Source organism: Euprymna scolopes, chromosome 7 (genome assembly GCF_053919585.1).
Source record: "Euprymna scolopes isolate OS-2025 chromosome 7, ASM5391958v1, whole genome shotgun sequence".
Lineage (NCBI taxonomy): Eukaryota > Metazoa > Mollusca > Cephalopoda > Sepiida > Sepiolidae > Euprymna > Euprymna scolopes.
In genome coordinates this window covers 133,742,542-133,766,663 of record NC_136488.1, presented here as the reverse complement: position 1 = coordinate 133,766,663, position 24,122 = coordinate 133,742,542, and the positions used below count along the sequence as shown (strand labels likewise).

At 51.5% G+C, this 24,122-nt stretch overlaps 1 protein-coding gene and 1 non-coding gene across 2 annotated transcripts in view; one reads left to right on the top strand and one right to left on the bottom strand.

The window, feature by feature from the left end:
* Positions 1-24,122, bottom strand: part of LOC145280347 (uncharacterized) — a 165,442-nt gene that overhangs the window by 109,377 nt on the left and 31,943 nt on the right. The gene's annotated exons all lie outside the window — the stretch shown is intronic.
* Positions 1,707-1,906, top strand: LOC145280569 (U2 spliceosomal RNA). The gene has a single exon (XR_013868597.1). It is a non-coding gene; the product is annotated as a U2 spliceosomal RNA (small nuclear RNA).

Here is a 24,122-nt window from a genome sequence, read left to right as displayed (position 1 = left end):
ATAAAAAAACAAACTATACCCCTACTTAAATTGGATAAAATTGCTTGCTCATAGGCTCTAGACATTAAACTTCAACGGTTTGCTATGATTTCAATGTGGAGCAGTGAACCATATTTCTCATAATAGTCCAATAAGAGTGAGGAAACAACAGCTATGTATCAACTATTTGGACCACACGAGATATGTAGTTTGTATAACCATTCTTAAGTATAGGTGTACACAGGAAGGTTTGTTAATTCCATGATCTTATATTCAGTTAAAAGGGATGGTGGGCGTCGGAAAAAAAACAGTTGATGCAGTCACATTCAGCTGTTAAACACATCTATGCAAAATCTGGTCCAAATGCTTCAAATTAGTGGATTACAGTTGTCATCTAGCTCCTTGAAATCGTGGAGAACTTGTTTTTAAACAATTGTGTTGGGATTAATGTGATAAAAGCAGCTGATGAAATATCTAGTTCAATGTCAGTGATGGTCATATTTCTGGCACAGCCACAGTTGCATTTTCTTGCAGAGCTTGGATTTTGTATGGGGTTCGATTTGAAACAAAATAAATGTACATTCATATCCTCATCTTCATAGTTGTTGTTGTTTCAACAACACCCGTGAATATAAGAATAATAATCTGCACAAAGAATGAATGCGCAAATTATGAAGCCTCATCTCAAAGGATTGCAAAAATAAAAAAACAAAAACTAAACGTAATTTGGAGGAAATTGGCAAAAGCTAAACCCTGTAGTGAGCTCTAACATTGTATCACATTGCATTCAATCTTGTAATTTTCAGACAAGAAGTGGGTAAAGAAAAGTTACTAATTATAATGCACAAATGCTTGGATCATTAAATAGTTGTTTCGATTGATGTCTGTTATTCAATAAAAATATCCAAAGTCCATCCTGTATTCCTTTACTGGAAGGTCAATTCTCATGTTGATGTTCACACAACAAATGCTAATGTTTGTGACAATAAACTAAGGTCTCCGATCCATATATTTCCAGGTGCATACTCAAATGCAACTCTGACCTTATCTGACAACCTATTTTCAAGGCAAAAAGTATTGCTTAACAAGTCTGTGATTTGCTTTGAACTTTCTCTCACAAAGAATGCAATTCATTGTGCATATTGTTTTATCACAAGATCGAATCAAAAGCCTACCTCAACGATGTTAATGTAGATCAAACTGTTGCCACTTCACCCAGTGTTGTGGAATATGTAGCATCTTTTAGACTAGTCAGTAGGACAGTAAAACAAACAATAAATGGATTTCGTGTATTTGGGTAGTCTGTCTCGTGTGTGAATAATGTTCAGATTTCGAAAAGCTTGGATAAGCTTCAGAATTTTATCCTTAAAAAAAGGTCTTTTCTTTGTGTCGGAAGTTACTTAGACATCTTGTGGAGTAAGATGAAGTTATAAATAGTGTAGACCTGGTTATGCCGGTAGAAACGTGGTTCCTGCACCTAATAGTTCACCAATAGATCAGCAACACATTATCTCGTAAAGCCATGGTGTGCCTAAAAGTTGCTAGTAAAAGGGCAACCAGAATCGATTTTGGAATTTGTCAAATAGAAGTAGATGTAACATTCGTCAGGTTAAGTAGAAAATAAGTTAGACAAGGTTATAAGCAATGAGAAACACACTCTGTTATGTGAATTATCATTAACTAAAATATAAAACTAAGTACAAACAGCCACTCAAAAGAGACCGTCTCTCACATCTTGGCCTTTTGGTCAAGATCAAAGTGTAGTATCTGTTCTCTCAGTTACTAAACTTGACCCACCACCGGGCTTTCGGGCTAGGTTAAGGTGTTTTTTCGTACTAACCTTTGTTAGTTAGGACCGACCCCCTCCTTTGGGGAGTCAGGACCTAGAGGACCGACTCCACATTTGTGGGAGCTTGGACCCGGAAACCGATCCCCTCTTTTGGGAGACTGGAATCTCGGGACCAACACCACTATCGCTGGTAGTTGAGACCTTCTTTTTTCATTTGTTGTTTTTGCATGTTGTTTTTTCTTCGTTTCGGTCTCACTTCTCGAGACTGGGATGGTCTAATTTCTCAACACTTAATTGCCTGAGCAGCACTCTGACCTGCCAGGCCCAAACTTTGTCTATCTTCGCTGCTCTCCCAGTGGATCGAGCAGACAGGGTTCTCTTTCTCGCTTCTGTTGGGGTAAGTTAGTGGGTAGGGTGACGTGGGGTAGGGCGGGTGCTTCGTTTCTGCTCCCCTCTGTGGGCAGGGATGCCTATCCCCTCTCTCTCTTAATTGCGACGCGGCACTCTGACCCGCTAGCACCCACTGCGTCTTTCTTCTCTGCTCTCCCCCCTCACGGGGGGATCTGAGCTGCTAACCCGACATCCCCGTGAGGGGAAGTCAAAAACTCTAATTTCTTCAAAGTCCGCTCCTCCCCCTCCTCCCCCTCCATTCCCCTGGGTTTTCTTTTCCCCCACTACACTTTGGTCCACGCCAGCGGCCAGTGCAACTGCCACGATGCCAGGCAGGAGGGGTACGTCACCCCAAATGCGCAGCATCTCAACTGCGAACGACTCCCTATGTGAGGGAGCTGATGCATCTCCCGGCGAGACGGCGCCAGGAAACAAGGTAGGGCCCCGGCGCGCGGCGACCTTGGAAGAAAGCGGGAGGGTAGGGCCGCAGCCCGCGGCGACCCCCCAAAAAGCACCTGCAACCGCTCCCCACGAGGGCAACCCAGCGGAAAAAGCTGCCGTTAAGTCACTAGCTGGGGAAAGTGCAGAACCCAGCCAACCAGCTGCACCCCAGGACGGCAGAACCAAGGGAGGAAGACCGGGGAACCCATCCCCCGCTCCCCCAAAGGGCGACTCCCCAACAGAAAAGGAGGAAATCAGCACCGCGGACCAAACCGAGGCGCTGGATGAAGACGTAATAGCCTCCATCTGCTCACTATTCGGCGGGGAAGACAGTGATTGGCTCCCCAACACTCCCCAAGAGGACCAAATACGGAAAAGGGGTGACTCTCCGGCCAGTGGTAACAAAAGCAAGCTGGAAGGAGAGACACCCTTGACAGTACCTACCAAGGCTCCAGCTGGAAACACGGCACCAGAAGGGGAGACACCTCCATCCCCCAAGGGGATAGCCACCCAGCAAAGGAAGAAAATAAGAAAGGGGAGCGGCCCGGAAAGCAAACCAAGCCAGGACGAAATAACGCCAAAGACGCAATGGCCTACTTTGCCTGGTAACGGCCCAGTTCCGAAACCAAAAATGCCCATAACAAGAGAGAGCCCCACAACACCAGCTACGCCCCCCAACCCGAGTCCAGCTGACACCCACCAGGATGGAGGACCGGCATGGGGCCCCAAAGAGCAGCAAGGGAAGTTGACGCCCGAAGACTACAGAGCACTCTTCGACTCCACTTACAAGGAGTATACCCAGGGGAACAACATCCAACCCCTCCCGGGTCAAGTGGAAGTTCTGGAGAAAAGAGTGCTCTCTCTGATAACTTCAGACACCAAGACAAGGGGTCTGACGGGCGTCAACAAGGACACCATGATGAACGTGTTGCTGGAGCAGAACATTCCCGCCAACTACATCTGTAGAAGGAGTTACGCACAGTGGGATGTTCTGCTCCCCACCTCCGAAGATGCAGTCAGGCTGTCCAGGACCTGCCATCAGAGCAGGAACATAAAGCTCCAACCCATCTATATGAACAAGAGGAGAGCAAATGTTTCTGCTCTAAACGTCCCCTGCTATATGGAGGCCAAACAACTGGGGGCTATCCTAAGCCAGTATGGGGACGTAGAGGAAGTTACCCCGGTCCGCGGATTAAGAAACATCATGACCGGGGACTACAAAGTACAGATGGTCCTGGACAAGGCTGGATTCTACGCCATCCCAGCCACGCTCAAGTTCGGAGAGTGGACACTCTCCCTTATAGTGGAAGGGAGGAGGCCTCATTGCTGGCTGTGCACACAACAAGGGCATATGGCGAAGGACTGTCCAAAGAGGAATGGAGGAAAGAAGCCCACAAAAGCGGCGGGAACAAGCGTGACAACAAATCAAGCCGCTGCTCCCGCGCCGGCCGCAAATCCTCCAGAGGCACCGACAGGCTGGGTGACGGTCGTAAAGAAAGGCAAGATCAACCAACAGCCATCCTTGCAGACAGTCACCCAAGACCAAGAACAACCGAAGAGTGAGACGGAGAAAATGGACACACAGACACCCTCCTCCTCAAACAAGAGGAAACTACCAGAATCTGAGGAGGAGGCCGCGTCAGAGGCAGAGGAAGAGACAACAACAGTCTCTATGGCCCTGAGCGCAACAGAGATCAGGAGGGCCAGGAGGAGGAAAAGCCGCAAGACACGCGCAAACCCTCCTACCCCCACTGAGACTGAGAAGGACTCCCTCGCAACAACAACACAGGATGAGCCCCCTGTGATCCCAACACCCCAGCAACCCGAACAACCTTCCCCCTCTCCTATAAAGGCCCCAAGAAACTCTTCCCGCCCCTCATCCCGTGACAGGAGCCAAAAAGAAGAAAACGAGCAGGCTACCCCCTCCCCAAGCGCTCAGCCTCCCCATCAACCAAAAGAGGTCCCCTCCCCCACTCCCAAAGTCCGCACTGAACGGACCAAAAAGCTCCCCTTCCTGCCAGGAAGCAGGATTTGTGAAACAGACCCTCTCCAACCGGCTCCGGACCTTAAAGGACAACAGAAGGTCCGGTACAATAAACTCAAAAACTTTGAAAAAGTCGGTGGAGACCTAGTAACAGACCCCACTAAATTCAAGGACGCTCCCTTGTTGACCACTTTCGTTAGGGTCAACAAGGACGGTAGGACTGGAGGAATGTGGGCAATGATTAGGGCAGCGAAGAATGCGATCCCAGGCCAGCAGCTGGTGGATAGGGACCATCCTTCACTGACCAACATTTTCTTTAAATGTGAGGGTAGAATCCCCATGTATGTACACCCATCGCTATACAGGGCACTCAAACTAACCTTCCCCCTGGACGTGGGGGGCGTGGCCAAGGATGGATCACCTTCATCGGATTTACTTACCGGCAGCCTTGGCCAGGCCTGCCATGTCCTCACTGCCCAGGATTTCAGACCCGTCTGTGACAGTGCTTGAGGTAAGTGATCATGTCTTTGAACTTGGCTACATTGAATGTGAGGGGCATCAGGTGTCGAAGCAAGGCCTCGCGCGTTGTGAGAGACTTGGTGTCCCTCAAGGTAGATATTGCCGCTATCCAGGAGACCCACTTTGTTTGTGACGCGGATTGTCAGGTGCTGGTAAACGATTACGATGTCTACTCAGCATATGGCAATACCTATAGTCGTGGAATCTCCTTGCTAGTGAGTCGCACCCTGTCAGCGTCGGTGAATGTTGTTCACGCAGGCGAGGACGGGCGGGCGCTTGTTGTTGATGTTGCTGTTAATTGTAGTGTTTTTCGGATTGTTGCTGTTTATGCTCCCAATGCTGCTGTAGAGAGGGCAACCTTTTTTCGACGGTTGGAGGGCTTCTTAGTGGATCCGGAACGGTTAGTTTTAATGGGGGATTGGAATGCAATCCTTGATCCCAAAATAGATAAGGTCGGGGGGACTAGCGGGTCGGCGTGGTGTGACAGCAGTCTGTCTGACCTGATGGCCTCGTGCGATCTCGTCGACAGATTTCGTCTGGATCATCCGGGGCGGGAGATGTGGACGTGGCATCCTGTAGTGCCTTCCCATCCAAGCACTTACTTGGATCGGATGTTAGTTAGAAGAGGCGATGTAGACTTCCTATCTTGCCCCACGTTCCACTTGCTAGGACACTCGGACCATAAACTGGTTATGGCCCGTTTGAGCTTAAGCGCTAGGCCTAAACTGGCCGGATACTGGAAGTTCAACAGCACCTTGTTGGAGCTGGAGGACTACCGGTTGAAGGTCACTGAGCTAATTCAGCGGGCTTTAGTGGGGGCGGTTACAGGGAGTAAGTGGTGGGTTAGTCTCAAGGCCAAAATTAGGCGCTTCTCTGTCCAGTATAGCCAACGCCTCGCGATAGATAAGGCTAAGGCAAAGAAGCGTTTAGAGGATAAGCTGACCCGGGCGGTGGAGGGGGGGGACCCCCTAGAGTTAGCACTAGCTAAACAAGATCTCAACCGCTTGGCTAGCGAGCGGTATGAAGGTCAAGTAGTTAGGGCTAGGTTAAAGAAAGTTTCTAACGAGGCTGTGAATGTTGACGCTGTTGAGCGTAAGGCTGCTTTAAGGCGCGGTTCGGATGGGTACATTCGTAAAGTACATAACCTGGAAGGACACCCCTTAGTATCGACTCGGGAGATCTGCGAGGGGTTTCGGGAGCATCTATCGGTGCGCTTCACCCAACTACCCGGACTCAGGGTTGATGAGTTTGGCAGCTATTTGGCTGACTCGCCCCGCCTCACGGCGGCTCGGGCGGCTAGCTGTGATGGTCTTATTACTGAACATGAGGTCATTACTGCGTTGAAGCAGGTCGGCTATAACAAATCCCCGGGTCTTGATGGTTTACCCTACGAGTTTTACTTGAGGCTGTCGCCCATGTTGGTCCCTATTCTGAAGGATATGTTCAACCATTGGTTTGCCCAGGGTTCCATCCCTGGACAGGTGACCAAGGGTGTGATCACATTGCTGAGGAAAAGTCAACGGCATGGTGGGAGGGAAAACTTTGATGATTTTAGGCCCTTGACTCTGCTAAACACAGAGTTAAAGATTTTGGCAAAGATTCTTGCAAATCGCTTGCAGGTTGTCATCACTGACTTGATCGAACCGGACCAGACTTATGCTGTGAAGGGGAGATCGATTCAAGACAATTTGCACTTGATACGCTCGATCATAGAGGGGACAGAAGACGACGCCGAAGCCGCGCTGATCAGTTTGGATCAGTCCAAGGCATTCGATAGGGTCGACCATCGGTTCCTAGGATCTGTGCTAGAGGCCGCCGGATTTAATCCGGACTTCCGCAAGTGGATCTTTGTTCTGTATGACAGGCCGACGGTAGCGGTGCAGATCAACGGTAAGCTGTCGGAGTCATTCGCTGTCTCTCGGTCGGTGCGACAGGGTTGTCCGCTGTCGCCTCTGTTGTATGTCCTGGCGTTGGAACCCCTCCTTCGCAAGTTAAGGGACGAGGCGGCTACACCAGTCCTGCGCGGAATAGCTCTCCCTGGAGGCACACGAGCCAGGGTTTCCGCGTTCGCCGATGACGTCACCGTGTTCGTGTCTTGCCTCACGGACGTTCAAGCGGTGGTCGAGGCGCTCGCTCGATACGAAGAAGTAACAGGGGCCATCTTCAACCGTAGCAAGTCTGTTGGCCTGCGGTTGGGGGCCTGGACCGGGGTAAACTCGCTTCCAGGTATTTTCAGCTGGACCGATGGACCGGTCCGCATTCTCGGTGTCTGGTTTGGACCGGGACTTCAGCTGGAAAAGAATTGGTCGGAAGTACAGTCTAAGGTCAAATCGTCAGTAAAGACTTGGATTGGAAGGAAATTGTCCTTGAAGGGTCGGGCGGAGGCGTGTGCTACATACGTCTTTCCGCTCATCCTTTACCGTTTGTCTGTACTTCCTCTCCCTGCAGAACGACTAACCCGCTTACAAGGGCGCCTCGATTCACTTTTGTGGAACGAGGGTAAGCATTATGTCTGCAGAGAGGTCTGTGTTCAAAATCCGAGCGAGGGAGGCCTGGGTCAGCCCAGTCTCTTGTGTCATAGAAACGCCGAGAGATTGGCTTTCCTGGGTCGTTCGCTTGAAGGAGACGCTCCTTGGGTCCCTGTGGTTGAGAACTCGTTTCCCAATCTCAAACCCAACCCTTCGGTAGAAGGTCGTCGTAGACCGAAGGGGGAGTCCAAGTTCTTCTCCGAATGCCGAACCGCTCTTAGAGCTTTGCCGGGGACCAATGTCCTCGATCAGCCAAGGAAGAAACTGTATCGGGATTTAGTGGAGGGGACCGCGAAGGATCCACTTTGTAGGCGGATGGGATGGTCGATGGAGGTTGTCCGTTCTCAATGGCGTTGGGCGCCGGGACGGGAGATTCTGAATAACTCGGAATTCTCCCTGACTTGGCGACTGGTCCGAAATGCGCTGCCCCTCTTCGACGTACTTTTCCGGTATAAAGAACATACCAGCCGCTTCTGTCTGTGCTGTGACGAACGCGAGCCCGAAACAATCGAGCACGCGTTTTTTAGTTGCAGCCGGATACAGCCCCTATTAAGGTACGTCGAGGGGGTAACAGCTCGCATCGATGCCGAGTGTCTGCTCGATCTCGACGTAGGAACTTTTGTGTACAACATGGAGCCGCCGTTCCCCAGGGAGGAAAGTTTGGTTTTCCTGGCGATCCTAGCAGTAGCGCGTATGACCATTTGGATCGCGCGCCTCAAGTTGGTCCACGAAGGGACATCTGTTCCTGATCGGGATCTGATCGTTTACTTTAAACATTTGCTTAAAGTAAAGATCAGATGCGATTGGAAGGGGTTGCCTAGAGTGGAATTTGACAAGAGGTGGGTGCACAGCACTAGTTTGTGCATCCGTCGAGGAGCCAAGTTTCAATACGTGTTCCCTCCTTAGGCATGGCATGGGCGGTGCTGGGTCCTACGGAACCCATCCCGCCTAGGTTAGCATTATAAGTTCAGTAAAGTAACTCTTGACTGGTGGTACAAATGAGATCCTGTTCCTGATTTTATTTTTTGGTATTAGAGAACCTCTGAGTCTGCCCAACCCCCCTGCTCCTCATCTTTATTTTCTGATGCCCCCGGTCATCCCCCTACTCAGAGGTTACCTTCCTACCCCCTCCATCCGTTGCTTTATTTTCTCCCACCTCCATTAAGGCGACTTCCCCAAACCCCATTAGGGATGCTCTGCTTGTTTTCGGTTCCCCGGAAAACAGTGGGGGATCTAGCCACATAGAATAGTACAGGGGGGTCTTACTAACAACACATTAGTAGTTTTTTCTTTATTTTTGAAATGAACACTTTCATTAGTTTTTTCCCACTCCACGAACATTTTACGCCAATTAATTCAAGAACTCTTTCTAATGAAATCGAACTTTATTTTCTCACACATACACACACACAAAAAAAAAAAAAAAAAAAAAAAAAAAAAAATGCACACACAACATACAGAAATGAATATACAAATTGTAAATAGTTAAATTTTACATTGAACGCTGGGGTTATTAGTTAGATTAGGATCCACAGAGTGATTGAGGTATTTTGGTAAATGTTGCCAGTCAAGAGTAAGACTTCAAAGTCTCATCTGTTACATAGTCAAAAAGACCCTGTACCCTCCCCCTCCCAATTTCTTGTAGGGCCTTGTGCCTAATTTTGTTGAATTGAATTTTTTGTTCGTTTTTTATGTTCAATTTTTTCTTTCTCAATAAAATATATAAACAAGATCAAAGTGTAGTATCTGTTCTCTCAGTTACTAAACTTGACCCACCACCGGGCTTTCGGGCTAGGTTAAGGTGTTTTTTCGTACTAACCTTTGTTAGTTAGGACCGACCCCCTCCTTTGGGGAGTCAGGACCTAGAGGACCGACTCCACATTTGTGGGAGCTTGGACCCGGAAACCGATCCCCTCTTTTGGGAGACTGGAATCTCGGGACCAACACCACTATCGCTGGTAGTTGAGACCTTCTTTTTTCATTTGTTGTTTTTGCATGTTGTTTTTTCTTCGTTTCGGTCTCACTTCTCGAGACTGGGATGGTCTAATTTCTCAACACTTAATTGCCTGAGCAGCACTCTGACCTGCCAGGCCCAAACTTTGTCTATCTTCGCTGCTCTCCCAGTGGATCGAGCAGACAGGGTTCTCTTTCTCGCTTCTGTTGGGGTAAGTTAGTGGGTAGGGTGACGTGGGGTAGGGCGGGTGCTTCGTTTCTGCTCCCCTCTGTGGGCAGGGATGCCTATCCCCTCTCTCTCTTAATTGCGACGCGGCACTCTGACCCGCTAGCACCCACTGCGTCTTTCTTCTCTGCTCTCCCCCCTCACGGGGGGATCTGAGCTGCTAACCCGACATCCCCGTGAGGGGAAGTCAAAAACTCTAATTTCTTCAAAGTCCGCTCCTCCCCCTCCTCCCCCTCCATTCCCCTGGGTTTTCTTTTCCCCCACTACACTTTGGTCCACGCCAGCGGCCAGTGCAACTGCCACGATGCCAGGCAGGAGGGGTACGTCACCCCAAATGCGCAGCATCTCAACTGCGAACGACTCCCTATGTGAGGGAGCTGATGCATCTCCCGGCGAGACGGCGCCAGGAAACAAGGTAGGGCCCCGGCGCGCGGCGACCTTGGAAGAAAGCGGGAGGGTAGGGCCGCAGCCCGCGGCGACCCCCCAAAAAGCACCTGCAACCGCTCCCCACGAGGGCAACCCAGCGGAAAAAGCTGCCGTTAAGTCACTAGCTGGGGAAAGTGCAGAACCCAGCCAACCAGCTGCACCCCAGGACGGCAGAACCAAGGGAGGAAGACCGGGGAACCCATCCCCCGCTCCCCCAAAGGGCGACTCCCCAACAGAAAAGGAGGAAATCAGCACCGCGGACCAAACCGAGGCGCTGGATGAAGACGTAATAGCCTCCATCTGCTCACTATTCGGCGGGGAAGACAGTGATTGGCTCCCCAACACTCCCCAAGAGGACCAAATACGGAAAAGGGGTGACTCTCCGGCCAGTGGTAACAAAAGCAAGCTGGAAGGAGAGACACCCTTGACAGTACCTACCAAGGCTCCAGCTGGAAACACGGCACCAGAAGGGGAGACACCTCCATCCCCCAAGGGGATAGCCACCCAGCAAAGGAAGAAAATAAGAAAGGGGAGCGGCCCGGAAAGCAAACCAAGCCAGGACGAAATAACGCCAAAGACGCAATGGCCTACTTTGCCTGGTAACGGCCCAGTTCCGAAACCAAAAATGCCCATAACAAGAGAGAGCCCCACAACACCAGCTACGCCCCCCAACCCGAGTCCAGCTGACACCCACCAGGATGGAGGACCGGCATGGGGCCCCAAAGAGCAGCAAGGGAAGTTGACGCCCGAAGACTACAGAGCACTCTTCGACTCCACTTACAAGGAGTATACCCAGGGGAACAACATCCAACCCCTCCCGGGTCAAGTGGAAGTTCTGGAGAAAAGAGTGCTCTCTCTGATAACTTCAGACACCAAGACAAGGGGTCTGACGGGCGTCAACAAGGACACCATGATGAACGTGTTGCTGGAGCAGAACATTCCCGCCAACTACATCTGTAGAAGGAGTTACGCACAGTGGGATGTTCTGCTCCCCACCTCCGAAGATGCAGTCAGGCTGTCCAGGACCTGCCATCAGAGCAGGAACATAAAGCTCCAACCCATCTATATGAACAAGAGGAGAGCAAATGTTTCTGCTCTAAACGTCCCCTGCTATATGGAGGCCAAACAACTGGGGGCTATCCTAAGCCAGTATGGGGACGTAGAGGAAGTTACCCCGGTCCGCGGATTAAGAAACATCATGACCGGGGACTACAAAGTACAGATGGTCCTGGACAAGGCTGGATTCTACGCCATCCCAGCCACGCTCAAGTTCGGAGAGTGGACACTCTCCCTTATAGTGGAAGGGAGGAGGCCTCATTGCTGGCTGTGCACACAACAAGGGCATATGGCGAAGGACTGTCCAAAGAGGAATGGAGGAAAGAAGCCCACAAAAGCGGCGGGAACAAGCGTGACAACAAATCAAGCCGCTGCTCCCGCGCCGGCCGCAAATCCTCCAGAGGCACCGACAGGCTGGGTGACGGTCGTAAAGAAAGGCAAGATCAACCAACAGCCATCCTTGCAGACAGTCACCCAAGACCAAGAACAACCGAAGAGTGAGACGGAGAAAATGGACACACAGACACCCTCCTCCTCAAACAAGAGGAAACTACCAGAATCTGAGGAGGAGGCCGCGTCAGAGGCAGAGGAAGAGACAACAACAGTCTCTATGGCCCTGAGCGCAACAGAGATCAGGAGGGCCAGGAGGAGGAAAAGCCGCAAGACACGCGCAAACCCTCCTACCCCCACTGAGACTGAGAAGGACTCCCTCGCAACAACAACACAGGATGAGCCCCCTGTGATCCCAACACCCCAGCAACCCGAACAACCTTCCCCCTCTCCTATAAAGGCCCCAAGAAACTCTTCCCGCCCCTCATCCCGTGACAGGAGCCAAAAAGAAGAAAACGAGCAGGCTACCCCCTCCCCAAGCGCTCAGCCTCCCCATCAACCAAAAGAGGTCCCCTCCCCCACTCCCAAAGTCCGCACTGAACGGACCAAAAAGCTCCCCTTCCTGCCAGGAAGCAGGATTTGTGAAACAGACCCTCTCCAACCGGCTCCGGACCTTAAAGGACAACAGAAGGTCCGGTACAATAAACTCAAAAACTTTGAAAAAGTCGGTGGAGACCTAGTAACAGACCCCACTAAATTCAAGGACGCTCCCTTGTTGACCACTTTCGTTAGGGTCAACAAGGACGGTAGGACTGGAGGAATGTGGGCAATGATTAGGGCAGCGAAGAATGCGATCCCAGGCCAGCAGCTGGTGGATAGGGACCATCCTTCACTGACCAACATTTTCTTTAAATGTGAGGGTAGAATCCCCATGTATGTACACCCATCGCTATACAGGGCACTCAAACTAACCTTCCCCCTGGACGTGGGGGGCGTGGCCAAGGATGGATCACCTTCATCGGATTTACTTACCGGCAGCCTTGGCCAGGCCTGCCATGTCCTCACTGCCCAGGATTTCAGACCCGTCTGTGACAGTGCTTGAGGTAAGTGATCATGTCTTTGAACTTGGCTACATTGAATGTGAGGGGCATCAGGTGTCGAAGCAAGGCCTCGCGCGTTGTGAGAGACTTGGTGTCCCTCAAGGTAGATATTGCCGCTATCCAGGAGACCCACTTTGTTTGTGACGCGGATTGTCAGGTGCTGGTAAACGATTACGATGTCTACTCAGCATATGGCAATACCTATAGTCGTGGAATCTCCTTGCTAGTGAGTCGCACCCTGTCAGCGTCGGTGAATGTTGTTCACGCAGGCGAGGACGGGCGGGCGCTTGTTGTTGATGTTGCTGTTAATTGTAGTGTTTTTCGGATTGTTGCTGTTTATGCTCCCAATGCTGCTGTAGAGAGGGCAACCTTTTTTCGACGGTTGGAGGGCTTCTTAGTGGATCCGGAACGGTTAGTTTTAATGGGGGATTGGAATGCAATCCTTGATCCCAAAATAGATAAGGTCGGGGGGACTAGCGGGTCGGCGTGGTGTGACAGCAGTCTGTCTGACCTGATGGCCTCGTGCGATCTCGTCGACAGATTTCGTCTGGATCATCCGGGGCGGGAGATGTGGACGTGGCATCCTGTAGTGCCTTCCCATCCAAGCACTTACTTGGATCGGATGTTAGTTAGAAGAGGCGATGTAGACTTCCTATCTTGCCCCACGTTCCACTTGCTAGGACACTCGGACCATAAACTGGTTATGGCCCGTTTGAGCTTAAGCGCTAGGCCTAAACTGGCCGGATACTGGAAGTTCAACAGCACCTTGTTGGAGCTGGAGGACTACCGGTTGAAGGTCACTGAGCTAATTCAGCGGGCTTTAGTGGGGGCGGTTACAGGGAGTAAGTGGTGGGTTAGTCTCAAGGCCAAAATTAGGCGCTTCTCTGTCCAGTATAGCCAACGCCTCGCGATAGATAAGGCTAAGGCAAAGAAGCGTTTAGAGGATAAGCTGACCCGGGCGGTGGAGGGGGGGGACCCCCTAGAGTTAGCACTAGCTAAACAAGATCTCAACCGCTTGGCTAGCGAGCGGTATGAAGGTCAAGTAGTTAGGGCTAGGTTAAAGAAAGTTTCTAACGAGGCTGTGAATGTTGACGCTGTTGAGCGTAAGGCTGCTTTAAGGCGCGGTTCGGATGGGTACATTCGTAAAGTACATAACCTGGAAGGACACCCCTTAGTATCGACTCGGGAGATCTGCGAGGGGTTTCGGGAGCATCTATCGGTGCGCTTCACCCAACTACCCGGACTCAGGGTTGATGAGTTTGGCAGCTATTTGGCTGACTCGCCCCGCCTCACGGCGGCTCGGGCGGCTAGCTGTGATGGTCTTATTACTGAACATGAGGTCATTACTGCGTTGAAGCAGGTCGGCTATAACAAATCCCCGGGTCTTGATGGTTTACCCTACGAGTTTTACTTGAGGCTGTCGCCCATGTTGGTCCCTATTCTGAAGGATATGTTCAACCATTGGTTTGCCCAGGGTTCCATCCCTGGACAGGTGACCAAGGGTGTGATCACATTGCTGAGGAAAGGTCAACGGCATGGTGGGAGGGAAAACTTTGATGATTTTAGGCCCTTGACTCTGCTAAACACAGAGTTAAAGATTTTGGCAAAGATTCTTGCAAATCGCTTGCAGGTTGTCATCACTGACTTGATCGAACCGGACCAGACTTATGCTGTGAAGGGGAGATCGATTCAAGACAATTTGCACTTGATACGCTCGATCATAGAGGGGACAGAAGACGACGCCGAAGCCGCGCTGATCAGTTTGGATCAGTCCAAGGCATTCGATAGGGTCGACCATCGGTTCCTAGGATCTGTGCTAGAGGCCGCCGGATTTAATCCGGACTTCCGCAAGTGGATCTTTGTTCTGTATGACAGGCCGACGGTAGCGGTGCAGATCAACGGTAAGCTGTCGGAGTCATTCGCTGTCTCTCGGTCGGTGCGACAGGGTTGTCCGCTGTCGCCTCTGTTGTATGTCCTGGCGTTGGAACCCCTCCTTCGCAAGTTAAGGGACGAGGCGGCTACACCAGTCCTGCGCGGAATAGCTCTCCCTGGAGGCACACGAGCCAGGGTTTCCGCGTTCGCCGATGACGTCACCGTGTTCGTGTCTTGCCTCACGGACGTTCAAGCGGTGGTCGAGGCGCTCGCTCGATACGAAGAAGTAACAGGGGCCATCTTCAACCGTAGCAAGTCTGTTGGCCTGCGGTTGGGGGCCTGGACCGGGGTAAACTCGCTTCCAGGTATTTTCAGCTGGACCGATGGACCGGTCCGCATTCTCGGTGTCTGGTTTGGACCGGGACTTCAGCTGGAAAAGAATTGGTCGGAAGTACAGTCTAAGGTCAAATCGTCAGTAAAGACTTGGATTGGAAGGAAATTGTCCTTGAAGGGTCGGGCGGAGGCGTGTGCTACATACGTCTTTCCGCTCATCCTTTACCGTTTGTCTGTACTTCCTCTCCCTGCAGAACGACTAACCCGCTTACAAGGGCGCCTCGATTCACTTTTGTGGAACGAGGGTAAGCATTATGTCTGCAGAGAGGTCTGTGTTCAAAATCCGAGCGAGGGAGGCCTGGGTCAGCCCAGTCTCTTGTGTCATAGAAACGCCGAGAGATTGGCTTTCCTGGGTCGTTCGCTTGAAGGAGACGCTCCTTGGGTCCCTGTGGTTGAGAACTCGTTTCCCAATCTCAAACCCAACCCTTCGGTAGAAGGTCGTCGTAGACCGAAGGGGGAGTCCAAGTTCTTCTCCGAATGCCGAACCGCTCTTAGAGCTTTGCCGGGGACCAATGTCCTCGATCAGCCAAGGAAGAAACTGTATCGGGATTTAGTGGAGGGGACCGCGAAGGATCCACTTTGTAGGCGGATGGGATGGTCGATGGAGGTTGTCCGTTCTCAATGGCGTTGGGCGCCGGGACGGGAGATTCTGAATAACTCGGAATTCTCCCTGACTTGGCGACTGGTCCGAAATGCGCTGCCCCTCTTCGACGTACTTTTCCGGTATAAAGAACATACCAGCCGCTTCTGTCTGTGCTGTGACGAACGCGAGCCCGAAACAATCGAGCACGCGTTTTTTAGTTGCAGCCGGATACAGCCCCTATTAAGGTACGTCGAGGGGGTAACAGCTCGCATCGATGCCGAGTGTCTGCTCGATCTCGACGTAGGAACTTTTGTGTACAACATGGAGCCGCCGTTCCCCAGGGAGGAAAGTTTGGTTTTCCTGGCGATCCTAGCAGTAGCGCGTATGACCATTTGGATCGCGCGCCTCAAGTTGGTCCACGAAGGGACATCTGTTCCTGATCGGGATCTGATCGTTTACTTTAAACATTTGCTTAAAGTAAAGATCAGATGCGATTGGAAGAGGTTGCCTAGAGTGGAATTTGACAAGAGGTGGGTGCACAGCACTAGTTTGTGCATCCGTCGAGGAGCCAAGTTTCAATACGTGTTCCCTCCTTAGGCATGGCATGGGCGGTGCTGGGTCCTACGGAACCCATCCCGCCTAGGTTAGCATTATAAGTTCAGTAAAGTAACTCTTGACTGGTGGTACAAATGAGATCCTGTTCCTGATTTTATTTTTTGGTATTAGAGAACCTCTGAGTCTGCCCAACCCCCCTGCTCCTCATCTTTATTTTCTGATGCCCCCGGTCATCCCCCTACTCAGAGGTTACCTTCCTACCCCCTCCATCCGTTGCTTTATTTTCTCCCACCTCCATTAAGGCGACTTCCCCAAACCCCATTAGGGATGCTCTGCTTGTTTTCGGTTCCCCGGAAAACAGTGGGGGATCTAGCCACATAGAATAGTACAGGGGGGTCTTACTAACAACACATTAGTAGTTTTTTCTTTATTTTTGAAATGAACACTTTCATTAGTTTTTTCCCACTCCACGAACATTTTACGCCAATTAATTCAAGAACTCTTTCTAATGAAATCGAACTTTATTTTCTCACACATACACACACACAAAAAAAAAAAAAAAAAAAAAAAAAAAAAAAAAATGCACACACAACATACAGAAATGAATATACAAATTGTAAATAGTTAAATTTTACATTGAACGCTGGGGTTATTAGTTAGATTAGGATCCACAGAGTGATTGAGGTATTTTGGTAAATGTTGCCAGTCAAGAGTAAGACTTCAAAGTCTCATCTGTTACATAGTCAAAAAGACCCTGTACCCTCCCCCTCCCAATTTCTTGTAGGGCCTTGTGCCTAATTTTGTTGAATTGAATTTTTTGTTCGTTTTTTATGTTCAATTTTTTCTTTCTCAATAAAATATATAAACAAGATCAAAGTGTAGTATCTGTTCTCTCAGTTACTAAACTTGACCCACCACCGGGCTTTCGGGCTAGGTTAAGGTGTTTTTTCGTACTAACCTTTGTTAGCAAGGACCGACCCCCTCCTTTGGGGAGTCAGGACCTAGAGGACCGACTCCACATTTGTGGGAGCTTGGACCCGGAAACCGATCCCCTCTTTTGGGAGACTGGAATCTCGGGACCAACACCACTATCGCTGGTAGTTGAGACCTTCTTTTTTCATTTGTTGTTTTTGCATGTTGTTTTTTCTTCGTTTCGGTCTCACTTCTCGAGACTGGGATGGTCTAATTTCTCAACACTTAATTGCCTGAGCAGCACTCTGACCTGCCAGGCCCAAACTTTGTCTATCTTCGCTGCTCTCCCAGTGGATCGAGCAGACAGGGTTCTCTTTCTCGCTTCCGTTGGGGTAAGTTAGTGGGTAGGGTGACGTGGGGTAGGGCGGGTGCTTCGTTTCTGCTCCCCTCTGTGGGCAGGGATGCCTATCCCCTCTCTCTCTTAATTGCGACGCGGCACTCTGACCCGCTAGCACCCACTGCGTCTTTCTTCTCTGCTCTCCCCCCTCGCGGGGGGATCTGAGCTGCTAACCCGACATCCCCGTGAGGGGAAGTCAAAAACTCTAATTTCTTCAAAGTCCGCTCCTCCCCCTCCTCCCCCTCCATTCCCCTGGGTTTTCTTTTCCCCCACTACACTTTGGTCCGCGCCAGCGGCCAGTGCAACTGCCACGATGCCAGGCAGGAGGGGTACGTCACCCCAAATGCGCAGCATCTCAACTGCTAACGACTCCCTATGTGAGGGAGCTGATGCATCTCCCGTCGAGACGGCGCCAGGAAACAAGGTAGGGCCCCGGCGCGCGGCGACCTTGGAAGAAAGCGGGAGGGTAGGGCCGCAGCCCGCGGCGACCCCCCAAAAAGCACCTGCAACCGCTCCCCACGAGGGCAACCCAGCGGAAAAAGCTGCCGTTAAGTCACTAGCTGGGGAAAGTGCAGAACCCAGCCAACCAGCTGCACCCCAGGACGGCAGAACCAAGGGAGGAAGACCGGGGAACCCATCCCCCGCTCCCCCAAAGGGCGACTCCCCAACAGAAAAGGAGGAAATCAGCACCGCGGACCAAACCGAGGCGCTGGATGAAGACGTAATAGCCTCCATCAGCTCACTATTCGGCGGGGAAGACAGTGATTGGCCCCCCAACACTCCCCAAGAGGACCAAATACGGAAAAGGGGTGACTCTCCGGCCAGTGGTAACAAAAGCAAGCTGGAAGGAGAGACACCCTTGACAGTACCCACCAAGGCTCCAGCTGGGAACACGGCACCAGAAGGGGAGACACCTCCATCCCCCAAGGGGACAGCCACCCAGCAAAGAAAGAAAATAAGAAAGGACAGCGGCCCGGAGAGCAAACCAAGCCAGGACGAAACAACGCCAAGGACACAATGGCCTACTTTGCCTGGTAACGGCCCAGTTCCGAAACCAAAAATGCCCATAACAGGAGAGAGCCCCACAACACCAGCTACGCCCCCCAACCCGAGTCCAGCTGACACCCACCAGGATGGAGGACCGGCATGGGGCCCCAAAGTGCAGCAAGGGAAGTTGACGCCCGAAGACTACAGAGCACTCTTCGACTCCACTTACAAGGAGTATACCCAGGGGAACAACATCCAACCCCTCCCGGGTCAAGTGGAAGTTCTGGAGAAAAGAGTGCTCTCGCTGATAACTTCAGACACCAAGACAAGGGGTCTGACGGGCGTCAACAAGGACACCATGATGAACGTGTTGCTGGAGCAGAACATTCCCGCCAACTACATCTGTAGAAGGAGTTACGCACAGTGGGATGTTCTGCTCCCCACCTCCGAAGACGCAGTCAGGCTGTCCAGGACCTGCCATCAGAGCAGGAACATAAAGCTCCAACCCATCTATATGAACAAGAGGAGAGCAAATGTTTCTGCTCTAAACGTCCCCTGCTATATGGAGGCCAAACAACTGGGGGCTATCCTAAGCCAGTATGGAGACGTAGAGGAAGTCACCCCGGTCCGCGGATTAAGAAACATCATGACCGGGGACTACAAAGTACAGATGGTCCTGGACAAGGCTGGATTCTACGCCATCCCAGCCACACTCAAGTTCGGAGAGTGGACACTCTCCCTTATAGTGGAAGGGAGGAGGCCTCATTGCTGGCTGTGCACACAACAAGGGCATATGGCGAAGGACTGTCCAAAGAGGAATGGAGGGAAGAAGCCCACAAAAGCGGCGGGAACAAGCGTGACAACAAATCAAGCCGCTGCTCCCGCGCCGGCCGCAAATCCTCCAGAGGCACCGACAGGCTGGGTGACGGTCGTAAAGAAAGGCAAGATCAACAAACAGCCATCCTTGCAGACAGTCACCCAAGACCAAGAACAACCGAAGAGCGAGACGGAGAAAATGGACACACAGACACCCTCCTCCTCAAACAAGAGGAAATTACCAGAATCTGAGGAGGAGGCCGCGTCAGAGGCAGAGGAAGAGACAACAACAGTCTCTATGGCCCTGAGCGCAACAGAGATCAGGAGGGCCAGGAGGAGGAAAAGCCGCAAGACACGCGCAAACCCTCCTACCCCCACTGAGACTGAGAAGGACTCCCTCGCAACAACAACACAGGATGAGCCCCCTGTGATCCCAACACCCCAGCAACCCGAACAACCTTCCCCCTCTCCTATAAAGGCCCCAAGAAACTCTTCCCGCCCCTCATCCCGTGACAGGAGCCAAAAAGAAGAAAACGAGCAGGCTACCCCCTCCCCAAGCGCTCAGCCTCCCCATCAACCAAAAGAGGTCCCCTCCCCCACTCCCAAAGTCCGCACTGAACGGACCAAAAAGCTCCCCTTTCTGCCAGGAAGCAGGATTTGTGAAACAGACCCTCTCCAACCGGCTCCGGACCTTAAAGGACAACAGAAGGTCCGGTACAATAAACTCAAAAACTTTGAAAAAGTCGGTGGAGACCTAGTAACAGACCCCACTAAATTCAAGGACGCTCCCTTGTTGACCACTTTCGTTAGGGTCAACAAGGACGGTAGGACTGGAGGAATGTGGGCAATGATTAAGGCAGCGAAGAATGCGATCCCAGGCCAGCAGCTGGTGGATAGGGACCATCCTTCACTGACCAACATTTTCTTTAAATGTGAGGGTAGAATCCCCATGTATGTACACCCATCGCTATACAGGGCACTCAAACTAACCTTCCCCCTGGACGTGGGGGGCGTGGCCAAGGATGGATCACCTTCATCGGATTTACTTACCGGCAGCCTTGGCCAGGCCTGCCATGTCCTCACTGCCCAGGATTTCAGACCCGTCTGTGACAGTGCTTGAGGTAAGTGATCATGTCTTTGAACTTGGCTACATTGAATGTGAGGGGCATCAGGTGTCGAAGCAAGGCCTCGCGCGTTGTGAGAGACTTGGTGTCCCTCAAGGTAGATATTGCCGCTATCCAGGAGACCCACTTTGTTTGTGACGCGGATTGTCAGGTGCTGGTAAACGATTACGATGTCTACTCAGCATATGGCAATACCTATAGTCGTGGAATCTCCTTGCTAGTGAGTCGCACCCTGTCAGCGTCGGTGAATGTTGTTCACGCAGGCGAGGACGGGCGGGCGCTTGTTGTTGATGTTGCTGTTAATTGTAGTGTTTTTCGGATTGTTGCTGTTTATGCTCCCAATGCTGCTGTAGAGAGGGCAACCTTTTTTCGACGGTTGGAGGGCTTCTTAGTGGATCCGGAACGGTTAGTTTTAATGGGGGATTGGAATGCAATCCTTGATCCCAAAATAGATAAGGTCGGGGGGACTAGCGGGTCGGCGTGGTGTGACAGCAGTCTGTCTGACCTGATGGCCTCGTGCGATCTCGTCGACAGATTTCGTCTGGATCATCCGGGGCGGGAGATGTGGACGTGGCATCCTGTAGTGCCTTCCCATCCAAGCACTTACTTGGATCGGATGTTAGTTAGAAGAGGCGATGTAGACTTCCTATCTTGCCCCACGTTCCACTTGCTAGGACACTCGGACCATAAACTTGTTATGGCCCGTTTGAGCTTAAGCGCTAGGCCTAAACTGGCCGGATACTGGAAGTTCAACAGCACCTTGTTGGAGCTGGAGGACTACCGGTTGAAGGTCACTGAGCTAATTCAGCGGGCTTTAGTGGGGGCGGTTACAGGGAGTAAGTGGTGGGTTAGTCTCAAGGCCAAAATTAGGCGCTTCTCTGTCCAGTATAGCCAACGCCTCGCGATAGATAAGGCTAAGGCAAAGAAGCGTTTAGAGGATAAGCTGACCCGGGCGGTGGAGGGGGGAGACCCCCTAGAGTTAGCACTAGCTAAACAAGATCTCAACCGCTTGGCTAGCGAGCGGTATGAAGGTCAAGTAGTTAGGGCTAGGTTAAACAAAGTTTCTAACGAGGCTGTGAATGTTGACGCTGTTGAGCGTAAGGCTGCTTTAAGGCGCGGTTCGGATGGGTACATTCGTAAAGTACATAACCTGGAAGGACACCCCTTAGTATCGACTCGGGAGATCTGCGAGGGGTTTCGGGAGCATCTATCGGTGCGCTTCACCCAACTACCCGGACTCAGGGTTGATGAGTTTGGCAGCTATTTGGCTGACTCGCCCCGCCTCACGGCGGCTCGAGCGGCTAGCTGTGATGGTCTTATTACTGAACATGAGGTCATTACTGCGTTGAAGCAGGTCGGCTATAACAAATCCCCGGGGCTTGATGGTCTACCCTACGAGTTTTACTTGAGGCTGTCGCCCATGTTGGTCCCTATTCTGAAGGATATGTTCAACCATTGGTTTGCCCAGGGTTCCATCCCTGGACAGGTGACCAAAGGTGTGATCACATTGCTGAGGAAAGGTCAACGGCATGGTGGGAGGGAAAACTTTGATGATTTTAGGCCCTTGACTCTGCTAAACACAGAGTTAAAGATTTTGGCAAAGATTCTTGCGAATCGCTTGCAGGTTGTCATCACTGACTTGATCGAACCGGACCAGACTTATGCTGTGAAGGGGAGATCGATTCAAGACAATTTGCACTTGATACGCTCGATCATAGAGGGGACAGAAGACGACGCCGAAGCCGCGCTGATCAGTTTGGATCAGTCCAAGGCATTCGATAGGGTCGACCATCGGTTCCTAGGATCTGTGCTAGAGGCCGCCGGATTTAATCCGGACTTCCGCAAGTGGATCTTTGTTCTGTATGACAGGCCGACGGTAGCGGTGCAGATCAACGGTAAGCTGTCGGAGTCATTCGCTGTCTCTCGGTCGGTGCGACAGGGTTGTCCGCTGTCGCCTCTGTTGTATGTCCTGGCGTTGGAACCCCTCCTTCGCAAGTTAAGGGACGAGGCGGCTACACCAGTCCTGCGCGGAATAGCTCTCCCTGGAGGCACACGAGCCAGGGTTTCCGCGTTCGCCGATGACGTCACCGTGTTCGTGTCTTGCCTCACGGACGTTCAAGCGGTGGTCGAGGCGCTCGCTCGATACGAAGAAGTAACAGGGGCCATCTTCAACCGTAGCAAGTCTGTTGGCCTGCGGTTGGGGGCCTGGACCGGGGTAAACTCGCTTCCAGGTATTTTCAGCTGGACCGATGGACCGGTCCGCATTCTCGGTGTCTGGTTTGGACCGGGACTTCAGCTGGAAAAGAATTGGTCGGAAGTACAGTCTAAGGTCAAATCGTCAGTAAAGACTTGGATTGGAAGGAAATTGTCCTTGAAGGGTCGGGCGGAGGCGTGTGCTACATACGTCTTTCCGCTCATCCTTTACCGTTTGTCTGTACTTCCTCTCCCTGCAGAACGACTAACCCGCTTACAAGGGCGCCTCGATTCACTTTTGTGGAACGAGGGTAAGCATTATGTCTGCAGAGAGGTCTGTGTTCAAAATCCGAGCGAGGGAGGCCTGGGTCAGCCCAGTCTCTTGTGTCATAGAAACGCCGAGAGATTGGCTTTCCTGGGTCGTTCGCTTGAAGGAGACGCTCCTTGGGTCCCTGTGGTTGAGAACTCGTTTCCCAATCTCAAACCCAACCCTTCGGTAGAAGGTCGTCGTAGACCGAAGGGGGAGTCCAAGTTCTTCTCCGAATGCCGAACCGCTCTTAGAGCTTTGCCGGGGACCAATGTCCTCGATCAGCCAAGGAAGAAACTGTATCGGGATTTAGTGGAGGGGACCGCGAAGGATCCACTTTGTAGGCGGATGGGATGGTCGATGGAGGTTGTCCGTTCTCAATGGCGTTGGGCGCCGGGACGGGAGATTCTGAATAACTCGGAATTCTCCCTGACTTGGCGACTGGTCCGAAATGCGCTGCCCCTCTTCGACGTACTTTTCCGGTATAAAGAACATACCAGCCGCTTCTGTCTGTGCTGTGACGAACGCGAGCCCGAAACAATCGAGCACGCGTTTTTTAGTTGCAGCCGGATACAGCCCCTATTAAGGTACGTCGAGGGGGTAACAGCTCGCATCGATGCCGAGTGTCTGCTCGATCTCGACGTAGGAACTTTTGTGTACAACATGGAGCCGCCGTTCCCCAGGGAGGAAAGTTTGGTTTTCCTGGCGATCCTAGCAGTAGCGCGTATGACCATTTGGATCGCGCGCCTCAAGTTGGTCCACGAAGGGACATCTGTTCCTGATCGGGATCTGATCGTTTACTTTAAACATTTGCTTAAAGTAAAGATCAGATGCGATTGGAAGAGGTTGCCTAGAGTGGAATTTGACAAGAGGTGGGTGCACAGCACTAGTTTGTGCATCCGTCGAGGAGCCAAGTTTCAATACGTGTTCCCTCCTTAGGCATGGCATGGGCGGTGCTGGGTCCTACGGAACCCATCCCGCCTAGGTTAGCATTATAAGTTCAGTAAAGTAACTCTTGACTGGTGGTACAAATGAGATCCTGTTCCTGATTTTATTTTTTGGTATTAGAGAACCTCTGAGTCTGCCCAACCCCCCTGCTCCTCATCTTTATTTTCTGATGCCCCCGGTCATCCCCCTACTCAGAGGTCACCTTCCTACCCCCTCCATCCGTTGCTTTATTTTCTCCCACCTCCATTAAGGCGACTTCCCCAAACCCCATTAGGGATGCTCTGCTTGTTTTCGGTTCCCCGGAAAACAGTGGG